This window comes from Schistocerca serialis, chromosome 1, assembly GCF_023864345.2.
Source record: "Schistocerca serialis cubense isolate TAMUIC-IGC-003099 chromosome 1, iqSchSeri2.2, whole genome shotgun sequence".
Classification (NCBI taxonomy): domain Eukaryota; kingdom Metazoa; phylum Arthropoda; class Insecta; order Orthoptera; family Acrididae; genus Schistocerca; species Schistocerca serialis.
In genome coordinates, this window is record NC_064638.1 from 166,486,282 (window position 1) to 166,510,771 (window position 24,490).

The window sequence follows — 24,490 nt, forward strand, 5'->3', positions numbered from 1 at the left end:
ACTCGCCCTCACATTCTCCCATCCTCTCGCCACGCACATGGGTGAACAAGCGCGGGAGATTGCCTGTCCGATCATCCCGGAACAGTCATTTGCATCGCACTCACTGTACACGCTGGTCATTATCGTAAGGCTCCAGTCATGGCTGTGAGGGATCACTGAGAGGCGTTTTGTACTGTTATGTCGGGGGCGTTAGGGGCGGACGCGGCTGTCCCCTTTGATCCCGCCGCAGAAACGGCCATCCTCCATGTCCGGCTCTTTGCGTTGGTCCCTCTCGTCGATGGGCTGGAGCTCCACTTCATTTCATATTCATGGAATGTAGGATCCACAGCAATTGGGAGAGGATGACGTTAATGAGTTCGCGGAGAATCTGTTTACAAATCGGGCGCATTCTATTGGTGTCCAGCTTTCGTTCCGGAATATATTTCTGAGAGAGGTCACACGGTCTGCGAATTATATCACAGTTTTCAGACTGCGCTTTATAATATTAGTCTCTGGCATGGAGCGTTTAGCAACGTGTTGCTTAGCACAAAGAGGGGAAGGAAATGATTTTTGGCTTTCCAGTGATAAGACATAGCTCAAAATCGGAAGTCATCTTACTAGTAAGTTCGCACAAGTGATATAAACAGGAATGATTTCCGCTAATGGCATAATCAGCATATTCCACTTCCCTCAATAGTGGGATGATACTTGAAACAGGAGAGAGTCGCGCAGTATCGGTAGGCTTACAGTAGAGGCCACTACCGTGGTTTGACCTTCCGCCTCCTAATGGCAAAAGTGTACAGGAACCAGAAGCAAGCTTGTGCATTCATATACACCAGAGTCGTGTATCTTCTTTCTATCTTCAGAGATTTCTCTGCTCTCACTGCTTAATGCTGTTTCTGCAGTTCTTAGCTCACGGAAGATGTCCCTGTGGTACTCCTTTTTAAGGCAAGTGATTAATTTCGGTGCTATGATTCGGTTACCTCTGTTATACAGGGTGTAAGTTTTAAGTTTACAAACCAGAATAGCTCGAAAAATAGGCTTCACACAAAAAAATGTGTAGAATCCAAAGTTGATTATTTTCGAGGGGGACATCTGCTCGTGCTAAAATTAACCCGCCACCCCAGCCCCGTGGGGGTGGGGCGGGAGGCAACTTCAAAATTTCAAATTGGAACATCTATTTTTTATTGCAGAATCAGATTCTACATAAAAAAACTACGTACGGTTTGTCTTAAACATTTGTTTTGATTCTTGATAGTTGGCGCTGTAATTCAAGAAAATCCATGTTCTCATTTTTGCGTGGAAAATGGTTACGGAGAAATAAAAAATACTTATTTATTTCGTAAATTTTGATTCGCTAAAACTAAAACTCTCCCTCTCACCCCATAGGGTGGGGTTTGAGAGAGAGGAATTAGGTTCGTAAGTCAGTTAGTTTTTTATTTAATGAGTTCACTCGTTAGTAAGTAGGATGTTTGGCTAGTTAGTTAGCTAGTCAGATGATTTGTTTGATAATTAAAAGTTGTGTGCACTCATGACCACGAAACAAACAAAACTTATCGTAGCCAAAAAGAATCAGTTTGAAAATTGAAGGTAGTGTTAAAGATTTTTGAAAGTTCAAGATTCAGTTCATATGATTCTTCGTTCAGGCTGTCTTTCTTGGACTAGAACTCAGCATTTCTTTCGTTTAAAATTTGGTGTACGAGTTTCTTTTTAAGACCAGGGGACTTAATACAATTTTTATTATTAGTGTAGCATTTTACAAAATCAGGTACTACATTTGACAGCTTGCACTGCATCCGAGTGTCTTCCAGTATCGGCCAGAAGTATTTTCCATTTTTAAATTATATTTTTTTCATCTTACTTCTTTCAGGTTGAAATGGTTAAAAATAAAAAAGAGGTAATTGGAATGAAGAGTGCAAAAAATGGTTCCAAACAGGACTATGTCCAACAAAATGACCGCGAGGGAGGCAGTTGAAGCGTTTTCAGAAATTAGAAAAGAAGAACATCGCCACCAGACAGAAGAGATTAAAATTATAAAAAGTAAAGTCTGAAAGTTGAAGAAAGCTGAACTTAACCCGGGTGTTCCAAAATAAAACAAACACACCAAAGGTAGTCCTGAAGGCTAGTTACAAAACGGTGAAGAACACCTACAAATCTTTAATATAATTCAGCGCTTCAGCAACAGTGAATTGTTCAAACAATAAGAAATTCAGCCTTCAGTTGCAAGGTAAAAAAAAATTTTTTAGTTTACCTAGGTTTCGATGCCAATAGTGTTATCTTCTTCAGAACCTATAAATTAGCACATAGGGCCATTTATGAAACATTGAAATACGTAATCAATCTAATGATTTCACAATAAGGAAAATCGTGATACTTACAAAAATTAAATTATTTTGGGGGCCACACATTGTGTGCTGTCATCGCCAGACACCACACATTGCTCATGTCACAGAATAAAACTAATACAGAATAAATACGCATGATCATAAGATTATGTATGTCAATACTAAAAACAATAAGGAAAACGTATATGGAGTGTTGTGTCGGTATCTGGGCCGACACCGTGAAGTTGAGATGGCTAAAAAGGCAAGCTAGACTAACGCTGTAGCCGATAGGGCACGCAAGGCTAACGCAGACGGGCGTGAAGTCTGGAACATGAGAACTTATAAATGAATAAGAAGGAAAGTATGTAGATGCTTATTACTTATCTTTTTATTAGTCCTTGGAATACATCTCTCTTGAATACTCGTAAGCTATAGGCACTGATACAAATGGCGCCTTGCTAGTTCGTAGCCATTAACTTAGCTGATGGCTATTCTGTCTCTCGGCTAATGAGAGAGAAAGGCTTCGTACAACTGGGCGGTAGCTAGGTTCTCGTACAACTGGGCGGTAGCTAGGTTCTCGTACAACTGGGGCGAGTGCTCTCTCGTATCACGAGACCTGCCTTGGTGGTGGCGCTAGCTCTGCGATTACACAGTGGCGACACGCGGGTCCGACATGTACTAAATGGACCGCGGCCGATTTAAGCTACCACCTAGCAAGTGTGGTGTCTGGCGGTGACACCACATGGAGCTACGCCGGGCCATGAATAAGGGTCACACAAAAGCAACAAGGAAACTAGGCGTCGCGAGCAGCTCCGCGGCGAGACTCGGCCAGCGGCCAAGCGCATGTGCGAGCGCATGTGCAAGCGCTAGAGACAAGCTGTCTCAAAATCACTTAGTGCAACGTAAATTGTAAACAAAATGTGACAGGAAACAGTCCTGCAAATGGACAAATGCCTACCTATGGTACAGTACATTTAACAATTTTCCTAAGAAATAGCTGCTAAGTCAGGGCAAGAAAATTTACATTCAAATATTATAATAAGAGGGCGAAACCCCAATACAGTAATTAATAAATTAGTACGCAAGACACAGGCGTGCGAATTCTCACCGTGGATCTGCTCGCGACGCTTAGTTTCCTTGTGGCTTACGTGTGACCCTTATTCCTGGCCCGGCGTAGCTCCATATACGTTTTCCTTATTGTTTTTAGTATTGACATACATAATCTTATGATTATGCGTATTTATTCTGTATTAGTTTTATTCTGCGATATTATATAAATAGTTTAAGTTTTGTAAGTATCACGATTTTTCTTGTTACGAAATCATTAGATTGATGATGTATTTCAATGATTAATAATGGGTCTGAGCACTATGGGACTTAACTGCTGTGGTCATCAGTCCTCTAAAACTTAGAACTACGTAAACCTAACTAACCTAAAGACATCACACACATCCATGCCCGAGGCAGGTTTCGAACCTGCGACCGTAGCGGTCAAGCGGCTCCAGACTGTAGCGCCTAGAACCGCACGGCTACTACGGCCGGCGTTTAATATATGTCCGTATGTTTTAATTTGTGGGTTCTGAAGAAGATACCATTCTTTTCATCGAAACCTCGGTAAACTAAAAAAAAAATTACCTTTAAAAAAAAAATGGCTCTGAGCACTATGGGACTTAACACCTGACATCATCAGTCCCCTAGACTTAGGACTACTTAAACCTAACTAACCTAAGGACGTCACACACACCCATGCCCGAGGCAGGATTCGAACCTGCGACCGTAGCAGCAGCGCGGTTCCGGACTGAAGCGCCTAGAACCGCACGGCCTTACCTTTCAACTGAAGGCAGAATTTCTTATTGTCTGACCTACAAAACCCTATTTTTCAACATAATCTCTGTTCAATGTGACGGTCTTAAGCCATTTTACTGGGAAGGCCATCAGGCCCGCATGGATCCGCTCTGCTGGTCGAAGTTGTAGACAACGTTTTGTTGCATCAATAAACTCCCCATCATCTAGTTGTGTAGCGAGGTGTTTGGTGGTGGGCCGTCAGTCACCTCGAATGAGAGTGTCCACACGTTCCAACACTGCAGGAGTCACAGCTGTTTCCAGCCGGCCGGCACACTGTAGATGGGACAGATTGTTGCGATGATGTCAGGCGACTCGTCCAACGAATCACCGTGCTTCTTTTACTGTCAGATCTCCGTAGAAATTCTGCAAGCGCCTGTGTATACCTGCGAAGCTCTTGTTTCCCGCCAAAATGAACACATTGACAGTTCTCTGCCTGGAACGTATCCTCGTTACAGAAACCATTTTGAAGGCTACGTCTAGCAACGCCACCTGTAGGGGCTCAAGTGAGAATATTCCACGATGTCCCACACCACATATTGCATGTTTTCAACTGAAACTGGCCGAGAAAAGAATGTATTGCATTACTTACGGAGCGCCTCTCGAACATTAACGTTTCGACTAACCACCACAGTTACACAGTTTAGTCGAAAAATTTACGCCGGCCGACACTGCACATCTCTTCCCTATGTAGTGCAGCTACTTTGCAGATAGGTCTTTTTTTTCATCAGACTTGTCACTGATTTGATGCGGCCTGCCACGAGTTCCTCTCCTGTGACAACCTCCTCATCTCAGAGTAGCACTTGCAACTTATGTCCTCAATAATTTGCTGGACGTATTCCATCCTCTGTCTTCCTCTACAGTTTTCAGCCTCTTCAGCTCCCTCTAGTACCATGGAAGTTATTTTGTGATGCACGGATCTCCTCATTCCTTACATTTTCAGTCCACCTAATTTGCAACATTTTCTGAAGAACCACATCTCAAATGCTTCGATTCTCGGCTGTTCTGTTTTTCCCACAATCCAAGTTTCACTACCACACAATGCTGTGGTCCAAACGTACATTCTCAGAAATTTCTTCCTCAAATTAAGGCCTATGTTTGATACGAGTAACGTTCTCTTGGCCTGGAATGCCCATTTTGCCAATGCTACTCTGCTTTTTATATCCTTCTTGCTCTTTCCGTCATCGGTTTTTGCGCTGCATAGGTAGCACAATTCTTTAACTTCCTCTACTTTGTAATCACCAATCCTAAGTTTCTTACTGATCTAATTTCTGCTGCTTCTCATTACTTTCCTCTTCCTTCGATTTACTTATTAGGCTATTCACTCCGTTCAAGAGGTCCTGTAATTCTTCTTCACTTTCACTGAGGATAGCAATGTCATCAGCGAATCTTATCATTGATAACCTCTCACTTTGAATTTTAGTTCGACTCTCGAACCTATCATTTATATAGGTCTTTGATTCTTCGATGTGTAAATTGGACAGTAGGGGCGAAATGCTACATCCATTCTTACACCCTTTTAAATCCGTTCTTGCTATTCCACTCTTATTGTTCTCTCTTTGTTCTTGTGCGTATTGTATATTACCAATTTTTCCCTATAGCTTGCCCGTATTTTTCTCAGAATTCGAAACATATTATACCATCTGACATTGTCGACCGCTTTTCCCAGGTCGACGAATCCTGTAAACGTATCTCGATTTTTCTTTAGTCTTGCTTTCGTTATCAACCGCTACGACAAAACTCCATCTGTGGTGCCTTTATCTTTCCTAAAGCCAAACTGACCCACATCTAATACAACCTCGATTTTTTCCAAGTCTTCTGAACATTATTCCTGTCAGTAGGCCGGGTGCATAAGCTGTTAAGCTGATCGTGGTATATTCGTCTTGTTACCACCTTTAGAATTCTGACGGAATGTTATCTGTCCCTTCCGCCTTATTTGATCTTAAATCTTCCAAAGCTCATTTAAATTCTGATTCTAAATCTGTCCCCCCCACCCCCCACCCCTCGGTATTCTTCTTCTATCGCGTCATCGGAAACGTCCTCTCCCTTCATAGAGACCCTCAAGTACTCTTCCCACCCACCAACTCTCTCTTCTGGAGTTAACAGCGGAATTCCCTTGCACTCTTCAAGTAACCACCCTAGATTTTAATATCACCGACTTTTCCATATACTGAATCAGTCTTTCCGATACATTTTCATCCGGCTATTTCGTCTTAGCTTCCCTGTGCTTCCTGTTTATTTCGTTTCCTAAGTGTCTTATATTTCAGTATTACTTAATTTCCCTGAACTTCCTTCTTTCGTTGATCAGTTGAAGTATTTCTTCTGTTACCCATGCTTTCTGCGCAGTTACCTTCTCCGTATCTATGTTTCTCTTTCCAACTTCTGCGTTTGCCTTTTTACAGATGTCCATTCTTCTCCAACTGAACTGCTTACTGAGCTATTCGTTAGCGCAGTGTCTATAGCCTTAGAGAACTTGAAGCGCGTCTCTTCACTGCTTAGTACTCCCATATTCCACTTCTGTGTGTCTTGACTCGTCCTGACTAATCTCTCAAACTTCAGCTTACTGTTCACCACTACTACTATGTGATACGAGTGTATATTTGCTCCTGACTACGCCTTACAGTGCAGTGTCTCCTTCGGGAATCTCTGCCTGACCATGATGTAATCTAACTGAAATCGTCCGCCATCTCCCGGCCTTTTTCAAGTACATCTCCCCCTCTTTTAATTCTTGAACAGAGTATTTGTTATTAACATCTGAAATTTATTCCATAACTCAATTACTCTTTTTCTCCTCTCCTTCCTAGTACCAAGCCCAGATTCCCTCTTAGCCCTTTCTTCTACTCCTTCTCATACAACCGCATTCCAGTCCCTTATGATTATTAGATTTTCATCTCCCTTTATGTACTGAATATCGTTCAGTATGCTCATATACTTTCTCTGTCTCTTCAGCTTGCTATGCACGTATGTAGACCTGAGCTATGATAGTCGGTGTTGGTTTGGTGCCGACTGCGACGACAACTACCGTATTCACGACCGTATTCACAGTAACTCCGCTCTGCCCTTCTTTCCCACATAGCGTATTGAAAATAAAACCATTCTGAATAACACTCTAGGCTCTAGATACGGCGTTGTAAACTCCACTACATACTTCTCGATATTTTCATGGATGAAATCCCATTACAATTATCCCATTCTGGTACCTGCTGCGGTGTTGTGGAATATGCTGGGACATCTGTTCTGCGTCACCAGTCAGGTGAAGCTGAGCCACCAGCCAGGCGTGATGGTCCCGGGTCGAGAGTCGGTATCGCTGGGTGAAGGCCAGTTCCCAAAGTGTCATGGTCTGTCACTCTGGGAACTCCAGCGGTACTGGATTCATCGATGGGGGTCAGCAGGACCAACCGCCTGTTTGCGAAATCTGGCTGATGCCGCAACAGGTAAAATCAAGTGTGACAATTACATAAGCAAGTGTTGGGACTAAAAACTAAAACGTTAATTCATTACAGACAAGGAACATGAAGTATGAGAGCGTGCTGAAAAGCAATGGCTCCAAATTTTTTATGTGAAAACTCTCACGGTAACGCGCCTGTGAATCCTCTTCAAAAATCGATATTTTGTCTTTCACCTTAAATCGATGTTTTAAGTTTTTATGAACAAAATAGCTTAATTGTATTTCAGGAAATTGTTTGAAAATGAACCTAAAAATCACCCGATGTGTGTCCACACCCATGTTTCCGTTGCTTTCACACGTCATTGTTGTCATTAGATTCCTATTCGAAGTACATGAACTGCACAGCCTTCTTTCAAGTCGACAACTACGTTAGAAGACAACGCTTTGCGGTGCTTATACGAGGGTGAGTCGAATGAAAACCTTAAATTTGCAACAACAAATCGAAATTTCGCGGCGTCATCCTGTAATTTGGTAAGCATGCTACAAACAGCGTGCAGAATGGCCTGTAGGTGGCAGCATAGTGCAGATACACACATACCGTCGCAGTATCAGTATCAGTATAAAGACGGCCGCCCCACTTGTGACTTGCACCAGGGAAGAAAAGCGTTCTGTTATTCGGTTTTTGCGTAGTGAAGGTGTGAAACCTATTGAAATTCATCGACGAATGAAGGTTCAGTACGGTAATACATGTTTGTCACAGCAGAAAGTCTACGAATGGAGTAGGAAGTTCGCAAATGGTGTGACTTCAGTGGAAGATGCTCCTCGTCCACTTCAGGCACAACGAGTTGTGACTCCACAGAACATTGCAGCAGTTGAAGCCATAGTGAAGGAAAACAGCCGAGTGACACTGAATGATATTGCAGCATGTTTAGAGATTAGTCACGGGTCAGCACACCACATTGTGCATAATGTACTCTAGTTTCACAAAGTGTCTGCAAGATGGGTGCCACGGTAGTTGACTCCTGAAATGAGAGAACGACGTGTTGATGCTCGTGAAGAACTTCTTTGGCGCTGTGAACGAGAAGGTGGTGGCTTCCTTGCAAGAATGTTTACTGGGGACGAAACCTGGGTTCACTTCCACCAACTGGAAACGAAGAGAGCGAGCGAGGAATGGCGCCGTTCCTCATCACCAAAACCAAAGAAGTTTCGAACAGAACCATCAGCATGGAAGGTTATGCTGATTCTCTTTTGGGACGAAAAAGGCGTCATTTTGGAGCATTACATGCCTAGAGGGACCACTGTCACCAGTGCATCATACACAGATCCCCTAAAAAATCATCTGCTGTCTACAATCAAATCGAAGCGACGTGGATTGCCGTCAGCAGGTGTACTTTTACAACATGACAATGCTAGGCCCAACACTGCCCGTACAACAGTTGCAACAATCACAGACCTGCATTTTGAGTGTCTTCCTCATCCACCATACTCACCAGACCTTGCCCAAGTGATTTCCATACGTTGGGACCACTCAAAGACACAATGGGAGGAAAGAAGTTTCGTTCTGATGAACGCGGTGCATGAGTGGTTGCGCCTACTACCGAAAGAATTTTTTTCTAAAGGAATTTATGTACTTTGTAAGCGCTGGAAGACTTGCATTGAGCGTGAGGGAGATTATGTTGAAAAGTGATACAGCTTTGTACCACTTCTGCACAATAAATAATATTTAAAAAGTATTTAAGGTTTTCATTTGACTCACTCTCGCATGTTTCTCTCGTATATATCTGGTTTTATAGCGCTGTCTTCCTTTTAAACTTTTCTGCAGTTTGAGTTGCTGCCATTTCTCGAAATTTATTATGCCCAATAATTTGTTTTAGTGCTGAGCAGTTAGCAGATTCGAAATTTTAGGGTTCCCAGGAATATATATTGGGTTTAATATGAGGCAATAACTGTTGGCAGTTGATTCGATGAGAATGGCCGAAGCTGAAAAGTGGGTCCTTTAGGTAGAAAACGCCAGAATAACAAGGAGAAACACGAAAGGGAAATGAGAAGTTCAGGAAAACGTAAACTAAGGAGACCATGTAATTGGAATGTATTAATAATAACAGAGATAGTCAAGGATGAAAGATAACCTTGAACTGAATTTTCGAGATTTAAATTTTCTGACATATTATTTTGTGCAGAAAAAGTATAGTGAGCTAGATGTCTCAAATTTTTTGTGATGTTTCAGGGAGTTATTTGGAGAAAAGCAGGCTACAAGCACTAACATACAAATAATAGGGAAAATAGATAGTGATTAATTATAAAAACGTAACCTAATTTTTGATTATCAGATTTTCTAGATTAAAAACTTGTGGCTTAAGTGGCATGATTGTAGTCTACATTTTAGATAGACATGCTGTTAGTGTGTACATAAAGTTTCAAACATATATATAGATTTCAAATATGGACCGGTGTATAAAAATATAATTAACTGATCTTCAGAAACAAAGATGTAATAAAGTCAACATGAAAACCAATTCAATCAACTGTATATCAAAAGTTGCAAATATACTCCTATTGTCCTACAGTTCCCATTCTACTAAGAGCTCATGTTATCTAATTAGAGCCGTGTAAATGTTATGAAAATTGCTAGTATTTTTCTAGGCTCTCCCAGGCAAGGTATCTTAAAGTTTTTTTAAATAAAATAGTCATTAACATTCTACAATTAAATGTTTTATTTCTACACATTTGCAACCCTTGCCACCAGAGGACTCCGAATTGTAGTGTATAACATGGTGGTGTGTAACGTAAGTACGTCGGTGTTCGAGATACAAAGTGCTGTAATAGAGTTTCGAATTCGAACTGTTCGTTCACACAATGGAGCACCTCGTCCTTCAGGACGAGAATGCCAGACCACACACGAGCGCTGCAGCGTCTGCAACAACCCGGCGTCGGTCATTCACCGTACCGACTTGGCCTCCTGCGACTTTTCTCTTTTTCCACAACTTAAAGAACTCCTTCAAGGACTTCACTTTGATAAGATGGCTTTAATACCCAAACCTTGTTATTGTGTACTGTTCGGGACCAACGACGACTGAAGAGAATCGTTCAGCAAGACAAAAGTTAACCCCTTCTGCAATTCACTGCAGATTTCACTACAGGGCCATCAAGTGTCAGCGAGCGAACCATTCAACGGAACATCATCGATACGGGCTTTAGGAGCCGAAGGCCTACTTGTGTAGCCTTGATCTGCGCGACACAAAGCTTTATCCCTCGCCTGGGCCCGTCACCATCGACTTTGGACTGTTGATGACTAGAAAGGTGTTGCCTGATCGGACCAGTCTCGTTTCAGATTATATCGAGCGGATGGACGTGTTCGGATATGTTGACAGCCTCATGAATCCAGCAGGGGATTCTTAATACTGGTGGAAGCTCTGTAATAGTGCGAGGCGTGTGCAGTTGGAGTGATATGGGACCCCTGACACGTCTAGATACAACTCTGACAGGTGGCACGTATGTAACCATCCTGTCTGAGCACCTGCATCCTTTCATGTCCATTGTACATTCTGACGGACTTGTGTAATTCCAGCAGGACAATACTACGCCCCACACGTTCAAAATTTCTACGAGTGGCTCCAGGACCACTCATCTGAGTTCAAATACTTCCGATGGCCACCAGACTCCCCATACGTGAACATTATCGATCTTATCTGGGATGCCTTGCAATATGCTCTGCAGATGAGTTCTCCACCAACTCGTACTATTACGGATTTATGGACAGCCCTACGGGACTCATTCTGTCAACTCCCTCCAACACTGCTTCAGACATCAGTCGAGTCCATGCCACGTTGTGTTGCGGCACTTCTGCGTGCTCGAGGTGGGCGTTCCCCATATTAGGCAGGTGCAACAGTTCCTTTACCTCTTCAGTCTGTATATAAAATGTACAAGATTCTGCCTGATTTTCAATATTTTGGCGTGATTTTCGTTTTTGTATGTTTTCTACAGTTTTATCCTTGTTTCAATTTGGTTCAGTCTTTTACAAAAACGATTTTCTTACAGATGCACTGAAATATGCCTTTCAGCATGGGAATTCGTAAGTTTGAACATACGAATTCGATGTGAGAATGAATTGCAAAATGAGACTGCGAGAAAGTAGCTTGAAAGTGTCTATCTGGTTCCCTGTCTGTTTAAACATTTGTAATGGCAAGAATACAGTCTGAATTCAACACTGTGAATCATTAAATTTTTAAGCTGATGGACTGAGCCATGAAAAACTCATGGTTCCCTTTTTTTATTATTTAATTTAGGTTTACCTGTAGCACAATGGAAACACCGTGCCACTGGTCATGTCTTGAAAGAGCGTCGCATTTGCTGAGCAACTAAATAACTACTGAGATGCGCTTGGTGCAATGCGCTCCCATTTTTTTTTTAAAAAAGCGAAGCATACTTGCGTCATAACAAATCTGAGTAAGTAAAAGTGATAACTCACATTTTGGCATAGACTTTGGATGCGGACAATGACTTGAGATTAATTATAACATCAAATGTAGTGGACAAACGATCTTTTCAAAATGCGACGCGTAAAAATAACATTATACAGAGGGGTCCAAAAAAAACGTATCCACTGCTTAAAAGTCCATAACTTGCAAACTAACTGACCGAGTTGTCTCATTTTTGGCGAAAGTGTAGCTTAAAGTCCAACTTAAACGATGCCGTTGCAGTACGAACTACTGACTGCAATGTGTTCAGCTGGATATTTGCACATGAATGTACGATGGATTCTCGAAGTTCATCCAGTGTGCGTGGGTTTTGTCGATAAATGACGTCCTTTAGTGTTCCCCACAGGTAAAAGTCCAGCGGAGTTAGGTCTGGGGAGCGTTGTGGATACTCCACAGCACCTCTACGGCCTAGATTTTCGTCGATATACGCTCTAACACGATCTTGATAGAGGGCTGGGGCACCATCTTGTTGAAAGTAAACTCTTCCGTCTCCATACAAGTCTCGGATAGTTTGTAAGATGGATGTCTGAAGCTTCTGAAGGTACACCTCACCGTTAACTGTGCCATCAAAGACGAATGGCCAAATCAAGCCCCGGTAAGACAACCCACAACACACATTTACTCCTGGCAAATTCACGGCTTTGTCTACATGGACGTTCGTATTTTCGGCGGCCCAGTAGATGCAATTGTGGCGATTTACTGTACCATTGACTTCCTTTCATCGAGTGTAAGCCTTGCGCCAACCATTTTTACTCGAGTAACTAGGTGCAACTAAGAACAAAACACTGACTATCTGGCGACTGTCATCTGACAAAACAAAACTACGCAATACAAAGCTTCTGTGGCGATTGCTGCATCTACAAACTATTACACTACCAAAGATGAGACAACTCCGTCAATTATTTTGCCAGTTATGGACTTTTAAACAGTGAATAAATTTTTTAGGACCCCTCTGTATATTCAGTAGTTATTCTTACCTCTAAATTCAAATTGAAAATTATGCTTGGCTGTTTATCTTTCCCTATACCCAAATCTCAGGATGTCTGAACCACGGATGCGTAACTAGAAGCTGACGCAGTAAAGTACAAAAATTTGAAATCTATTACTTTAAATTAAATCCTTTTCGATTACTCATCAAAATAATCATAATAAACTATTCTTCGGAAAATGCTTCAGTGTCTTTTCTCGTCTCAGTTACTTAATCAGTAAATCAAAATGTTCCACTTCCGCAGAACGTAACTGCAACCACACCACTCGGCCTATGCTGTACCACTACTCATGACGTACCACTGCCGGCTACTGTGTGTCCTCATCACATAATTAACAGTGCGCATCATCTCCTGCGCATCTTGCAAAGCAGAGATGATCCAAGCAAGCCTCCAACGAAACAGCATCTTTGATGACAATGCGCGCTTATAATTTCAAACAGTACAAAGGCGCTTAAGCTTTCACGACATGCAAATACTAGAGAAATGTCCATGAAATTGTCTACTGCCACCTATCAGAACAAATGATTGGCTGATCACACAAGATTTTCGTCACAAGCAGCCACACTAAAAGAAGCCATTGCAGCTGAGAACAGCAATTATGGACAATTCTGAAAAGTGTTCAGTGACTTAGAGTGGGGTAAGATTGCGTGGCGGGTAAGACTGCGCAAGGCTTGTATCTCAGTTTTAGTAATGCAGCAGGTGGCTGCTCTGCAGGGCACGAAATAGACTCTGTGGTTGACACTTTATTGCCGTAGTTTGATTGTTGTCCTGGTGTTAACGGTTGCGCAATGCGGTAAGAAGTGTTTTAAGTTATTTTCATGTTCCGGAAAAAAGCTATAACGCAGCCAATAATGGGATTATAAATTTTAACTTTATTCCATTGTGTACTACGATGCATTGTTAGTCTTGTTGTATATTAACACCTACAAAGCGTTTCCATGAGCAGTCAAAAGCTGCAGCGTCGTAGTCAGGGGCAAGTTTACGCGTTGCAGGTGGGGCAAAACTGCGCAGTGCGTAATCTTACACCATGCGTTATAATTATCAGCTTTTTCATAGACCAAGAAATATTTATGAACGTTGAGGTGGATATTATACATCGACAGTAGTCCACTAAGAATGATTTTTTATATTTTAGCATCTACAAAAGGAAAAACGAACGGAAACCAAGCACTCCAGAAATGCTGGAAGCTGCAAAAGAGGGCTTGAAAAATGGCAAGTCTAAACGACAAATAGCGAGGGAGCTTGGAATAAGTGACGCTGCCCTCAGAAATCGCCTTAAAGAGGTACGAGGCCCTTGCAAGTATACTTTTATCTCTATATGTTTTATTTAGGAAACTATTGCCTACGTAGGGATAAGCTTAAAATTAATACTCCCACCCCCACTTTTTTCAGGGTTTTGGGGTAAACAAACTGGGAAGATTCGGAAGAACTTTTAATGATGAACAGGAACTGGAACTCACCGAACACTGCAGATCTTTGGACAAATGTTATTATGGTATGACTCTGAAAGATTTCAGGAGATTAGTTCATGACTACTCTGCGAGGAATAACATAAAAACAAAATTTGACAAAAACACTAAGATGGTCGGAAAGTGTAGTGGGACGAAATTAAGCGTCACCCATCCACCAATGTCAGCCCAGTTTGCAGGTGACTATAAGTTTAATTTAGTTTTTGTTTATGTGTTTTTCTTATTATTTGTAATAGATGTGAATTATCTAAAAGTTTTGTATTTTTTTTACGTGTTTCATGTACGGAGAGGGCGGCGCAACGAACGGAGACAGCATCTTCGTTGCCGCGACCAGAGAGGAAATTGCTCGCCGCTATACGTCGCGGGTCGACAGCCAAGGAGCAACAGAAGATCCTGGAACCGAGTTGTTGCGTCGTGCTTCTAAAAAATTAAAAATGAATTTTTTGTACTCTTTTTGTACAACAATGACGTCATATAGAGCTTAATCTTATTGAAAAGTCAGTCACTGTCTCTCAACGGTCAAGTTCACATCTGTATGTGTAGGAAGCTAATAAAATAGTGTATGCTACTAAAGTTGAAACACGTGTTCTGAGGATTTATTTATGAAGAATTATGTGAAAGGATTAATAATATATTTGACAAGATTAGTGATTTTGACAGCGTTCACCGAAACTTTGAATCTCAAAAGTTTATTTAATGTGTGATTCTGATATCGATTAGATCAAGATAACGTGTGTCAATATAATTTCTGAGGAGAAACAAACGAAATTTAAATTGAAAAAGCTACAAAAACCAATGGGCCCAAGTGATGTAATTCTTTGCATACGACTCAACTGATGTTTTACAGTTTCGTTCAAGAACCATTCTATGACAATTTAAAAAGAATATAAATCATTTTGAAGTGGGTGTAACTGACGTAGGTGACGAAGTCTGCACATGGTCATATATCAAACGAAAATCGGTTATAAAAAACTTACGTCGTTACACTAGACTGTGGCGACCTTAGAAACAGGACTTGTGTGCAACTAAGGCACACAGGTACGAAACAAAACATCAAGAGTCCTTCGGAAGTCAACGCGAGTTTTCGTGGAGCCTTCACCAGCCAGCGGCGACTTCGCGGGTGTGGGCATCTGACGGAGCGCAGCCAAGCAGTATGGTCACGCAGTTGTTCCACGAGAAGGCGCATCTGTTGGGCAGCAGCTGAACGCTGCAAACCCCGACAACCTTTTTTCTCCCTAATCTAATAGGCCCAGTATGTCAGCTGCGGGGCGTTTCTCGGCTGGTATTAGAGGTGTTGCTGAGGGCTTCGCCTGTCTACGGCGGTGCCGGGCGTGGTTGCAGCCAGTGACGTCTCTGGTGTTCGACTCAGCGTCCTGCCGGTTGCGAAGCGGGGTCGCAGCATCTCAGCGGCTGCATCGACGGCTGTTACATGTGCACCCCATAGCAGCACACTGATCATCGAGAACTACAAATTACAATATTAGTGTCCAGTGAGTTTGTTTCAAGTTGGAAGTGGAGTGTTGTATATAGGTAGTGTGCTTTTTTAGGATTGTTGATTACAAGTCTGCGTGTGTAAATAGTTAATATCTTACAATAATGTCGGGAAGTGAAATGTCAGACGAAGAGCAATCTATGTCCGATAGGAGCGTGAGATCCCTTTTTAGGGCGATCGCTAAATTAAAACAATCTAATGGGGATTTTCTAGCTGAATTAAAACAGTCTAACGAAGAATGTGTGGCTAGATTAAAACAATCTAACGAAGAGTCTAATGCTAAATTGAAAGAGGAATTAAAACAGTCTAACGAAGAATCTACTGCTAGATTGAAAGAGGAACTAAAACAGGAGTTAAGACAGTCTAACGAAGAATCTACTGCTAGATTGAAAGAGGAACTAAAACAGGAGTTAAAACATTCTAACGAGGAATCTACTGCTAGGCTTAAAGGGGAGCTAACAAAATCGACAGACAGGTTGCAGGAACATCTTAATGAAACCAGTCGAGAATTAAGTGATAAAATAGAGTCTTCTAAAGTTGAAATGCAGGAAAAATTAGTAGCACTTAGTAATAAGATTGCTGATAATTGTAAAAGGTTAGAAGAACATATCCAGGAATCGCGCAGGGAAAAAGCTCGCATGCGAAACGATATTACTGACTTAACCGAGAGACTAGATAGTGTCACTACCTTAGTTGTAAATGAAATACAGAAAAATAACGATATGTTACGAGATGAATTCTCTATGCAAACAGAAACAGTTCGTAGAAAATTATTGGAATCTATTAAAGAGGTCTCTACCAAACCTGTAGAGATTTCTTCAATAGATAATGTAGAATTAGAGACATTAACTCATCAAGTAGAAAAGGATCATACCGAAATCGAAAACATGAAATTTTTAATTACTGAAATATGCAGTAACCTTGAGACTGCCAAAGATAATAACATTGACGAAGGTACAGAGCGTTCACATCATGAACACAGTGAAGAATCGATATTAGCTAATTGCGTATCCAATACAGAAATGCGAATACAGGAAATTACTAAACGGTTATCGGAATTAGATAATAATGGTAACATTTCAAGTAGTAGAAGCAATAACGTAATCAGAGACAAAAGTCGCATCGAATTTGCTAGCTCGGACGACAACAATATGAATAAAGAAATCACGGCAAGCCAATCTGATGCAACTCCGTCTCAGCAATCTAAACAAAATCCGACTATTTCTCTCGCAGAATGTTTGGATGACATAACGACAAATTCAAATGTAGCAAGTCGATTTCCTGTATTCAAACCAGGAGGCGAACTTCACCCTATAATCTTTATAAAAGCTTTTGAAACATCATTATCTCCTAAATGGAGTAATGAAAAACGCATTCAATTTGTAATAGGACATTTAGAAGCAGAAGCTGCGGAATGGGCAGTACTGCATAGAACTGAATTTAGGGACTGGGATGATTTTGTTAAGCAGTTTAAACAAAATTATTGGTCAAGAGGAAAACAACAACACCTAACTTTAGAGTTGTTAGACCCTCCTCCATATTCTAAACGGTGGGGAGGTTATAGGAGTTATTTTGAATGGCATTTAGACCGTGCTAAATTAATTGAAGAACCAATTATTGAAAGTCATTTAATACGAGTCCTAATTAGTAGGCTACCGTATTACATAAGGGAAAGAAAAATGTTAGTATACGAATTGTCTATCCAAACGAAACAGTTAACACCCGGAGTGTGTGGTTATATTTTAACGACTTGTTGTATTGGAAAGCACAGAGGGAACACCAGAGATGGAAAATCTCCATTCCGAAAACTGTTGTGTACGAGTTAATTACTTATATTCATGAAGGTTACGGGCATTTTGGAATTCATAAATGTATTAAACATCTAATGAAGTATTATTATTTCAAAAATATGTCCCGTATTGTGAGAAGTATTATTAGGGCTTGTGAAACCTGTCAAAAGGTTAAAGTTAATAACAAATCTAAGCGTTATAAATTATATGCTGTAATTCCTCGAGGTCTGTGGGATCTACTGTCAGTAGATTTTTTCGGCCCTCTGCCTCGTAGTTCAGGAGGATTAACTTATGTGTTTGTTGTAATGGAATGTTGGTCCAAACATGTGAAGCTATATACTTTGAAACGAGCGAATACAGCAAGCGCTATACGCTGCCTCACCCGAAATTACTTTGTTAACTGGGGCATTCCTAAACGACTTATGTCTGACAACGGTAGTGCCTTTATTAGTCAAAGATTTCAAGATATGATAAAACAATATGGAATCAAACATATCTTAATTTCGAAATATCACCCTCAAAGTAATTTAGTAGAAAGAGTCATGAAAGAATTAGGACGATTATGTAGAACTTATTGTGCACATAAACATACTCGGTGGGCCAAACTAATGCCTGAATTCGAAAAGATATTAAATGAATTGCCTCACCTAACGACGGGATTATCACCTATAGAAATTTTAGGCAAACGAATTATAGGTGAGCCTTTACTAGCTGCTCTACCTTGGCCACCGGTAAATGAGATCCAACAATGCATTCCAGACGAAAAAGTTTGCGAACAGATTGTAAAAAATGCCGAACGGAGAATTAAAAGTTATAATCAACAGGTTATAGAACCCTCATTTCAGGTAGAAGATCTTGTGTTAGTACGATCTCATCCTAAAAGTTCTAAGATCGGTAAGGAATGTAGAAAATTCTTCTTTATCTTTGAAGGTCCATATGTTGTACATAAGATTGTACATCCCAAAGCATTACTTCTTATGGAACCCTCATCAGGTGTAATTAAAGGATTATATAGTGTTGATCAAATGAAACCCTTCATTCCTAAATAAGTTAATATTTAGTATATGTTACATACGGAAGAGCGTTCATAGTTTATTCATGTGAAGTTTTCGTGATAGTTACGTATTATTTTAAAGAATGAAACAGAAAGCTTAAACAAGTGTTCTACAATAATCTACTGGTACTTCAAAAAGAGAAAGATAACCAAAAGGGGGATTTTTTCTCTTAGGTCAAAAGGAATTTTGCATATTTTAAATTTACTTGGATAGTAGGAACCAAAGGGGATGGTTAATAGTTTTAGGGACCATGGGCGTCCAGAGCTATATGGCTCACGAGAACATAGCAGAGTGCCTTTAATAAAGGTTTGTAATAGTGTTAATATATAACACACCAAACGGGGCTCTCTCGCTTGTTTCTCCTAAATAAATTGCCATTACCCAACAAGGTGTCCGAAGGTAAAGAAAGCCGTGCCGAGATTCTAAAGAAAGTTTTGCTTGATTTCTTCTTGACCTCAGGCATAAATAGGGCATTAGGAAAAAGAAAGACGTAAAGTAAATAGTACTGTTAGTTATTGTGAGAAACTTATGAGTAATATACATTTTTGGAAAGAATAATTCTAGTAAATAAATGAAACTGAAACTAATCTATCACAATTTGAACGCTCTGTCCTAATGTAACAACGTTAAAGAACGTACTAAATTAGTATTTATTAGCAACTATTAAATGAAGAGGAGTAATCTCCCTATATTCGGTTACTAATTACCATAATAGTACAATTAAGAGTAAATGACAAATAGTCACAACAGTATCGTATTAAAAGGATTAAATCTATCTAAGAGCAAGGACTCTAGATTACGTAAAATGTGAGGAAAATGTATTAACATTTAAATATTGTATATTGAAAAGTTTTATTTTCGGTTAAAACCTGACAAACTGAGCTTGTGGGTGGGGTATGTAGTGGGACGAAATTAAGCGTCACCCATCCACCAATGTCAGCCCAGTTTGCAGGTGACTATAAGTTTAATTTAGTTTTTGTTTATGTGTTTTTCTTATTATTTGTAATAGATGTGAATTATCTAAAAGTTTTGTATTTTTTTACGTGTTTCATGTACGGAGAGGGCGGCGCAACGAACGGAGACAGCATCTTCGTTGCCGCGACCAGAGAGGAAATTGCTCGCCGCTAAACGTCGCGGGTCGACAGCCAAGGAGCAACAGAAGATCCTGGAACCGAGTTGTTGCGTCGTGCTTCTAAAAAATTAAAAATGAATTTTTTGTACTCTTTTTGTACAACAATGACGTCATATAGAGCTTAATCTTATTGAAAAGTCAGTCACTGTCTCTCAACGGTCAAGTTCACATCTGTATGTGTAGGAAGCTAATAAAATAGTGTATGCTACTAAAGTTGAAACACGTGTTCTGAGGATTTATTTATGAAGAATTATGTGAAAGGATTAATAATATATTTGACAAGATTAGTGATTTTGACAGCGTTCACCGAAACTTTGAATCTCAAAAGTTTATTTAATGTGTGATTCTGATATCGATTAGATCAAGATAACGTATGTCAATATAATTTCTGAGGAGAAACAAACGAAATTTAAATTGAAAAAGTTACAAAAACCAATGGGCCAAAGTGATGTAATTCTTTGCATACGACTCAACTGATGTTTTACAGTTTCGTTCAAGAACCATTCTATGACAATTTAAAAAGAATATAAATCATTTTGAAGTGGGTGTAATTGACGTAGGTGACGAAGTCTGCACATGGTCATATATCAAACGAAAATCGGTTATAAAAAACTTACGTCGTTACACTACAAAAGGACTGGGCTTACGATTTCCTGCAGAGACGAAATCTTAGCCTTCGGATCCCACAGAAAACTAGTCTAGGACCTGTGATGGTGTTCAACAAATCTTTCGTCGCTTTCTTTCAACAAATCTTTCGTCACTGATGGAGAGATATAAATTTGAACCTCATCGCAAATGTAACATGGATGAGTCAGGAATTACAACTGTTCCTAACAAAGTTCCAAAAGTGATTGCAACATGCGGCAAGAAGCACATAGGCAAAATAGCATCTACAGAAGGAGGTCAGCTGATAACGGTTGTATGTTGTATGGGAGCTGGGGGAAGTTACATCCCTACAGCAATAATATTTCCTCGGAAAAGGATGAAGGAGAGTTTGAAGAACGGTGCCCCTCCTGGATCACTAATGGTGTCTTCGGACACTGGATACATCAACTCATATTTTTATCTCACATGGCTACAACATTTTGAAAAACATACAGCCAACAGAAGATAATCCAGTCTTGTTAGTTTTGGATAATTTCTCGTCACATTTGAGTCTGAACGTCGTTCTTTACTGAAGGGACCATAACATTCACATGCTTTGCATTTCTCCACACAGCAGCTACAAAATACAGCCACTGGATCGATGCTTTTTCAAGCCACTGAAGGACTTTTATCCACAGAAATGCGGCCAGTGGCTCATTAACCACGCTGGATATGTAATTAAGAATGTATCGCTGAATTGTTTCGAAAGGCTTATCAAAGGACGGCCACAAAGACGAAGGCAACAAAGGCGTTCAAGATATGTGGCATTTATCCAATCGATCGTCACATATTCGCAGAGGAAGATTTCCTGCCTTCGACTATTACAGAACAAAGTGACAAATTTAATGATGCATCCACAGTTGAAACTGGATCTCTCCAGAGCCAAAGTTCAGAGAGAAATAATTCGTTTGACAAGAAGAAATGATTGCCAAAAAAGACAGAAGAAACGAAAAAAGTCAGAAATAGTATCTGGGACCCCATTCAAGAAGCCACTGGAATCCCAATCAACAGAACAAGAAATAAAGAAACCAAAGAGGAAACTGTTTGATTCTGATCAAGCAAACAAAAGTAAAACAAAGCAAAACTTAAATACGTCTAGGGAAAATTCACAAACTTTTCACTCTCCAGGCTGTACTGAAAAATACAATAATCCACCAACAGAAGACTGTATTCTATGTCTCAAGTGCGAGGGGTGGTGGCATGGATCCTGCTCTTGTTATGAAGGTTCTGGACACTTCATTTGTGATCTCTGTTAAAAAGATTTTCGTGAGACAGGAATATTTTTCCATGTTTTTGATGACAGGCGCAGATTTGTTCATTAGGTCAAATATTGTATTAACAGTAACTGTTATATGCTGAGAAACAAGGTATATTACGTTTATGTACGCTAAAAATTAAACAAAAGACACAGAACTAAATGACACATATGTTTTTCTCATTTGATAATAGTGCGCAAATTTACCCCACCAGAAACGCACTCTTATCCCAAGGTCGGGATAAGAGTGCGAATTACAGTTTAAATTGTTTCTATGACTTTCGGACTCTGTCCTACAACAGGCAAAATTCAGATGAAATGCCAGTTAAAATGTAATTTGTGACGTTTCCTTCAGAATATCGCTATTTAAACCCTAAGTGCGCAATCTTGCCCCACTTTACTCTACGCCAATTGCCTGTAGAGTGATGAGAGAGACAGTTTCAGATGATTCGATTCTAACCAATTGTGTGGTGGCAACACCACGTTAAAGTCGAACACTATGCTTTTCTTTTGTGTTGAATTGCAATAAACATACATCACGATGAGTGTTTGTGTCTTTTCCAGTCCTTTCACATCATCTCAAACATAAGAGTTCGTGGAACTTCAACATTGTATTACTTGAACCTAGGTAAGTATGAATAAATCCACAGGTGGGTCTGAAAATCTACTAATGAAGGCTTGCTCTTACGTCGAAACAACGAATGATGGGTACATCTCAAACTTCGGTCATTTATTTACTAACAGTACTTAAGGAAGGATTCAGCTCGGTTTCCTCGGTTGAGAATCGTAGCCTACATTTAATTGTGGAGAGGAACAACTGTAGAGCACTTCGGTTGGAGGGACGGCTGTGGTGGACAAGCATTTGCCCGCTGCTAATGAAGTCGCTAGCAGGCTAGTGAATTATGCAGTCGCAGTGTAGACCGCGGCACAGCTTAGAGCGAGCCATTGTTATTTGTGTGGACGACGCGGGCGCCACTGTGCGCTGACGTCACTTCGGGTTGACAGCTTGAGGTTCTGTCCCCTTTGTCTACACGACCACCCATCACTAATCCTGTAGTAATTGTGTCGCCGCGGTTTCGTGCGTGGTTCATGCTAAAGCGGCTGTCTGGAGTAGCCAGTATTACTGCAGTGAAAAACATAGGACACTGTTGCCTCTGTAATAGAGCAGCGTGCAAGTTGCAATGAGAAAATAGTTAGTTTTTCACGGGTACCCTTATCAAATATCATGAAACTAAGAAAATAACTTATAAATTTCCCACACAACAAAATTCTTTTTTTTTTATTTACAGTGAAGAGTGGCATATGCAGCAGAGACAAACTCTGTTTAATTGGAGACACAAGATCTGTAGAGTTTCTTTTGTTTTTTTTTTTTTTAGCCATCATCTTCAGACTGGTTTGATGCAGCCTGCCACAAATTCCTCTCCTGTGAAAACCTCTTCATCTTAGCGTAAGAGTTGAAACGTACATGCTCAATTATTTGCTGGATGTATTCCAATCTCTGTCTTCCTTTACAGTTTTCGCCCTCTACAGCCCCTATAATGCCATGGAAGTCATTCCCTGATGTCTTTACAGGTGTCCTATCATCCTGTCCCTTCTCCGTGTCAGTGTTATCCACATATTCCTTTCCTATCCGATTCTGCACAGAACTTCCTCATTCCTTACGTTATCGGTCCACCTAATTTTGAACATTCGCCTGTAGCACCACATCTCAAATTCATCGATTCTCTTCCGTTCCGGTTTTCCCACACTCTATGTTTCACAACCATACAATTCTGTACTCCAGAGTACATTCTCAGACATTTCTCCCTCAAATTAAGGCCTATGTTTGATACTAGTAGACCTCTCTTGGCCAGAAATGCCCATTTTGCCAGTGCTTCCCTGCTTTTGATGTCCTCCTTGTTCTGCCCGTCACTGTTTATTTCGCTATCTAGGTAATAGAATTCTTTAACTTTGGAGACCTGGTGACGCAGATCGAGGGGTACATGGCACTATAGTTAGAAACAATAAATCACGGAAAGCTCAGAGGACTCTTAAAATGGTGCCTTCTACCTCTTCCCGCTACATTTGGTCATACTGATACACTCGGTGGCAGAAGTTGCCACTACATTATCATTAAGCAGAGCCTGTGAACGAGTATCTCGGAAACAACAAAGACAGTCGAATTTTGACATGCTAGTGTCATGAGCATCTACAGAAAGAGGTCGAGCGACAGTGAAATGCTCATGGGGCTCTAAGTGGTTGGACGTTCACGACTGTTGACAGAACACTTGGGTCGGAGGGTTGTCTGCTCTCTAAAGTATCAAAGGTGGTGATCAGTGGCATCTCTGCCAAAAGAGCACAATGCCGGTGCACGCACAAGTGTTTTGGAGCACATCGTTCATACTACATTGTCGATCATGGAGCTCCACAGAGGACCACCCTTACGTGTTTACATGTTTACCCAACGACAATCAGTTATGATTGCAGTGCGCACGGGACCATCAGGGTTCGACAGTCGATCAACGGAACCCTGTTGGCTCTTCAGATGAATCACATTTTTGATACACTAGGTCGATGGTTATGTCCACAAACGCCATCTTCGAGGTGAACAATGGCTCGAAAGGCGCAGCGCTCGACGGGACAGAGGCTGATGGGGGCAGTATTGTACGATGG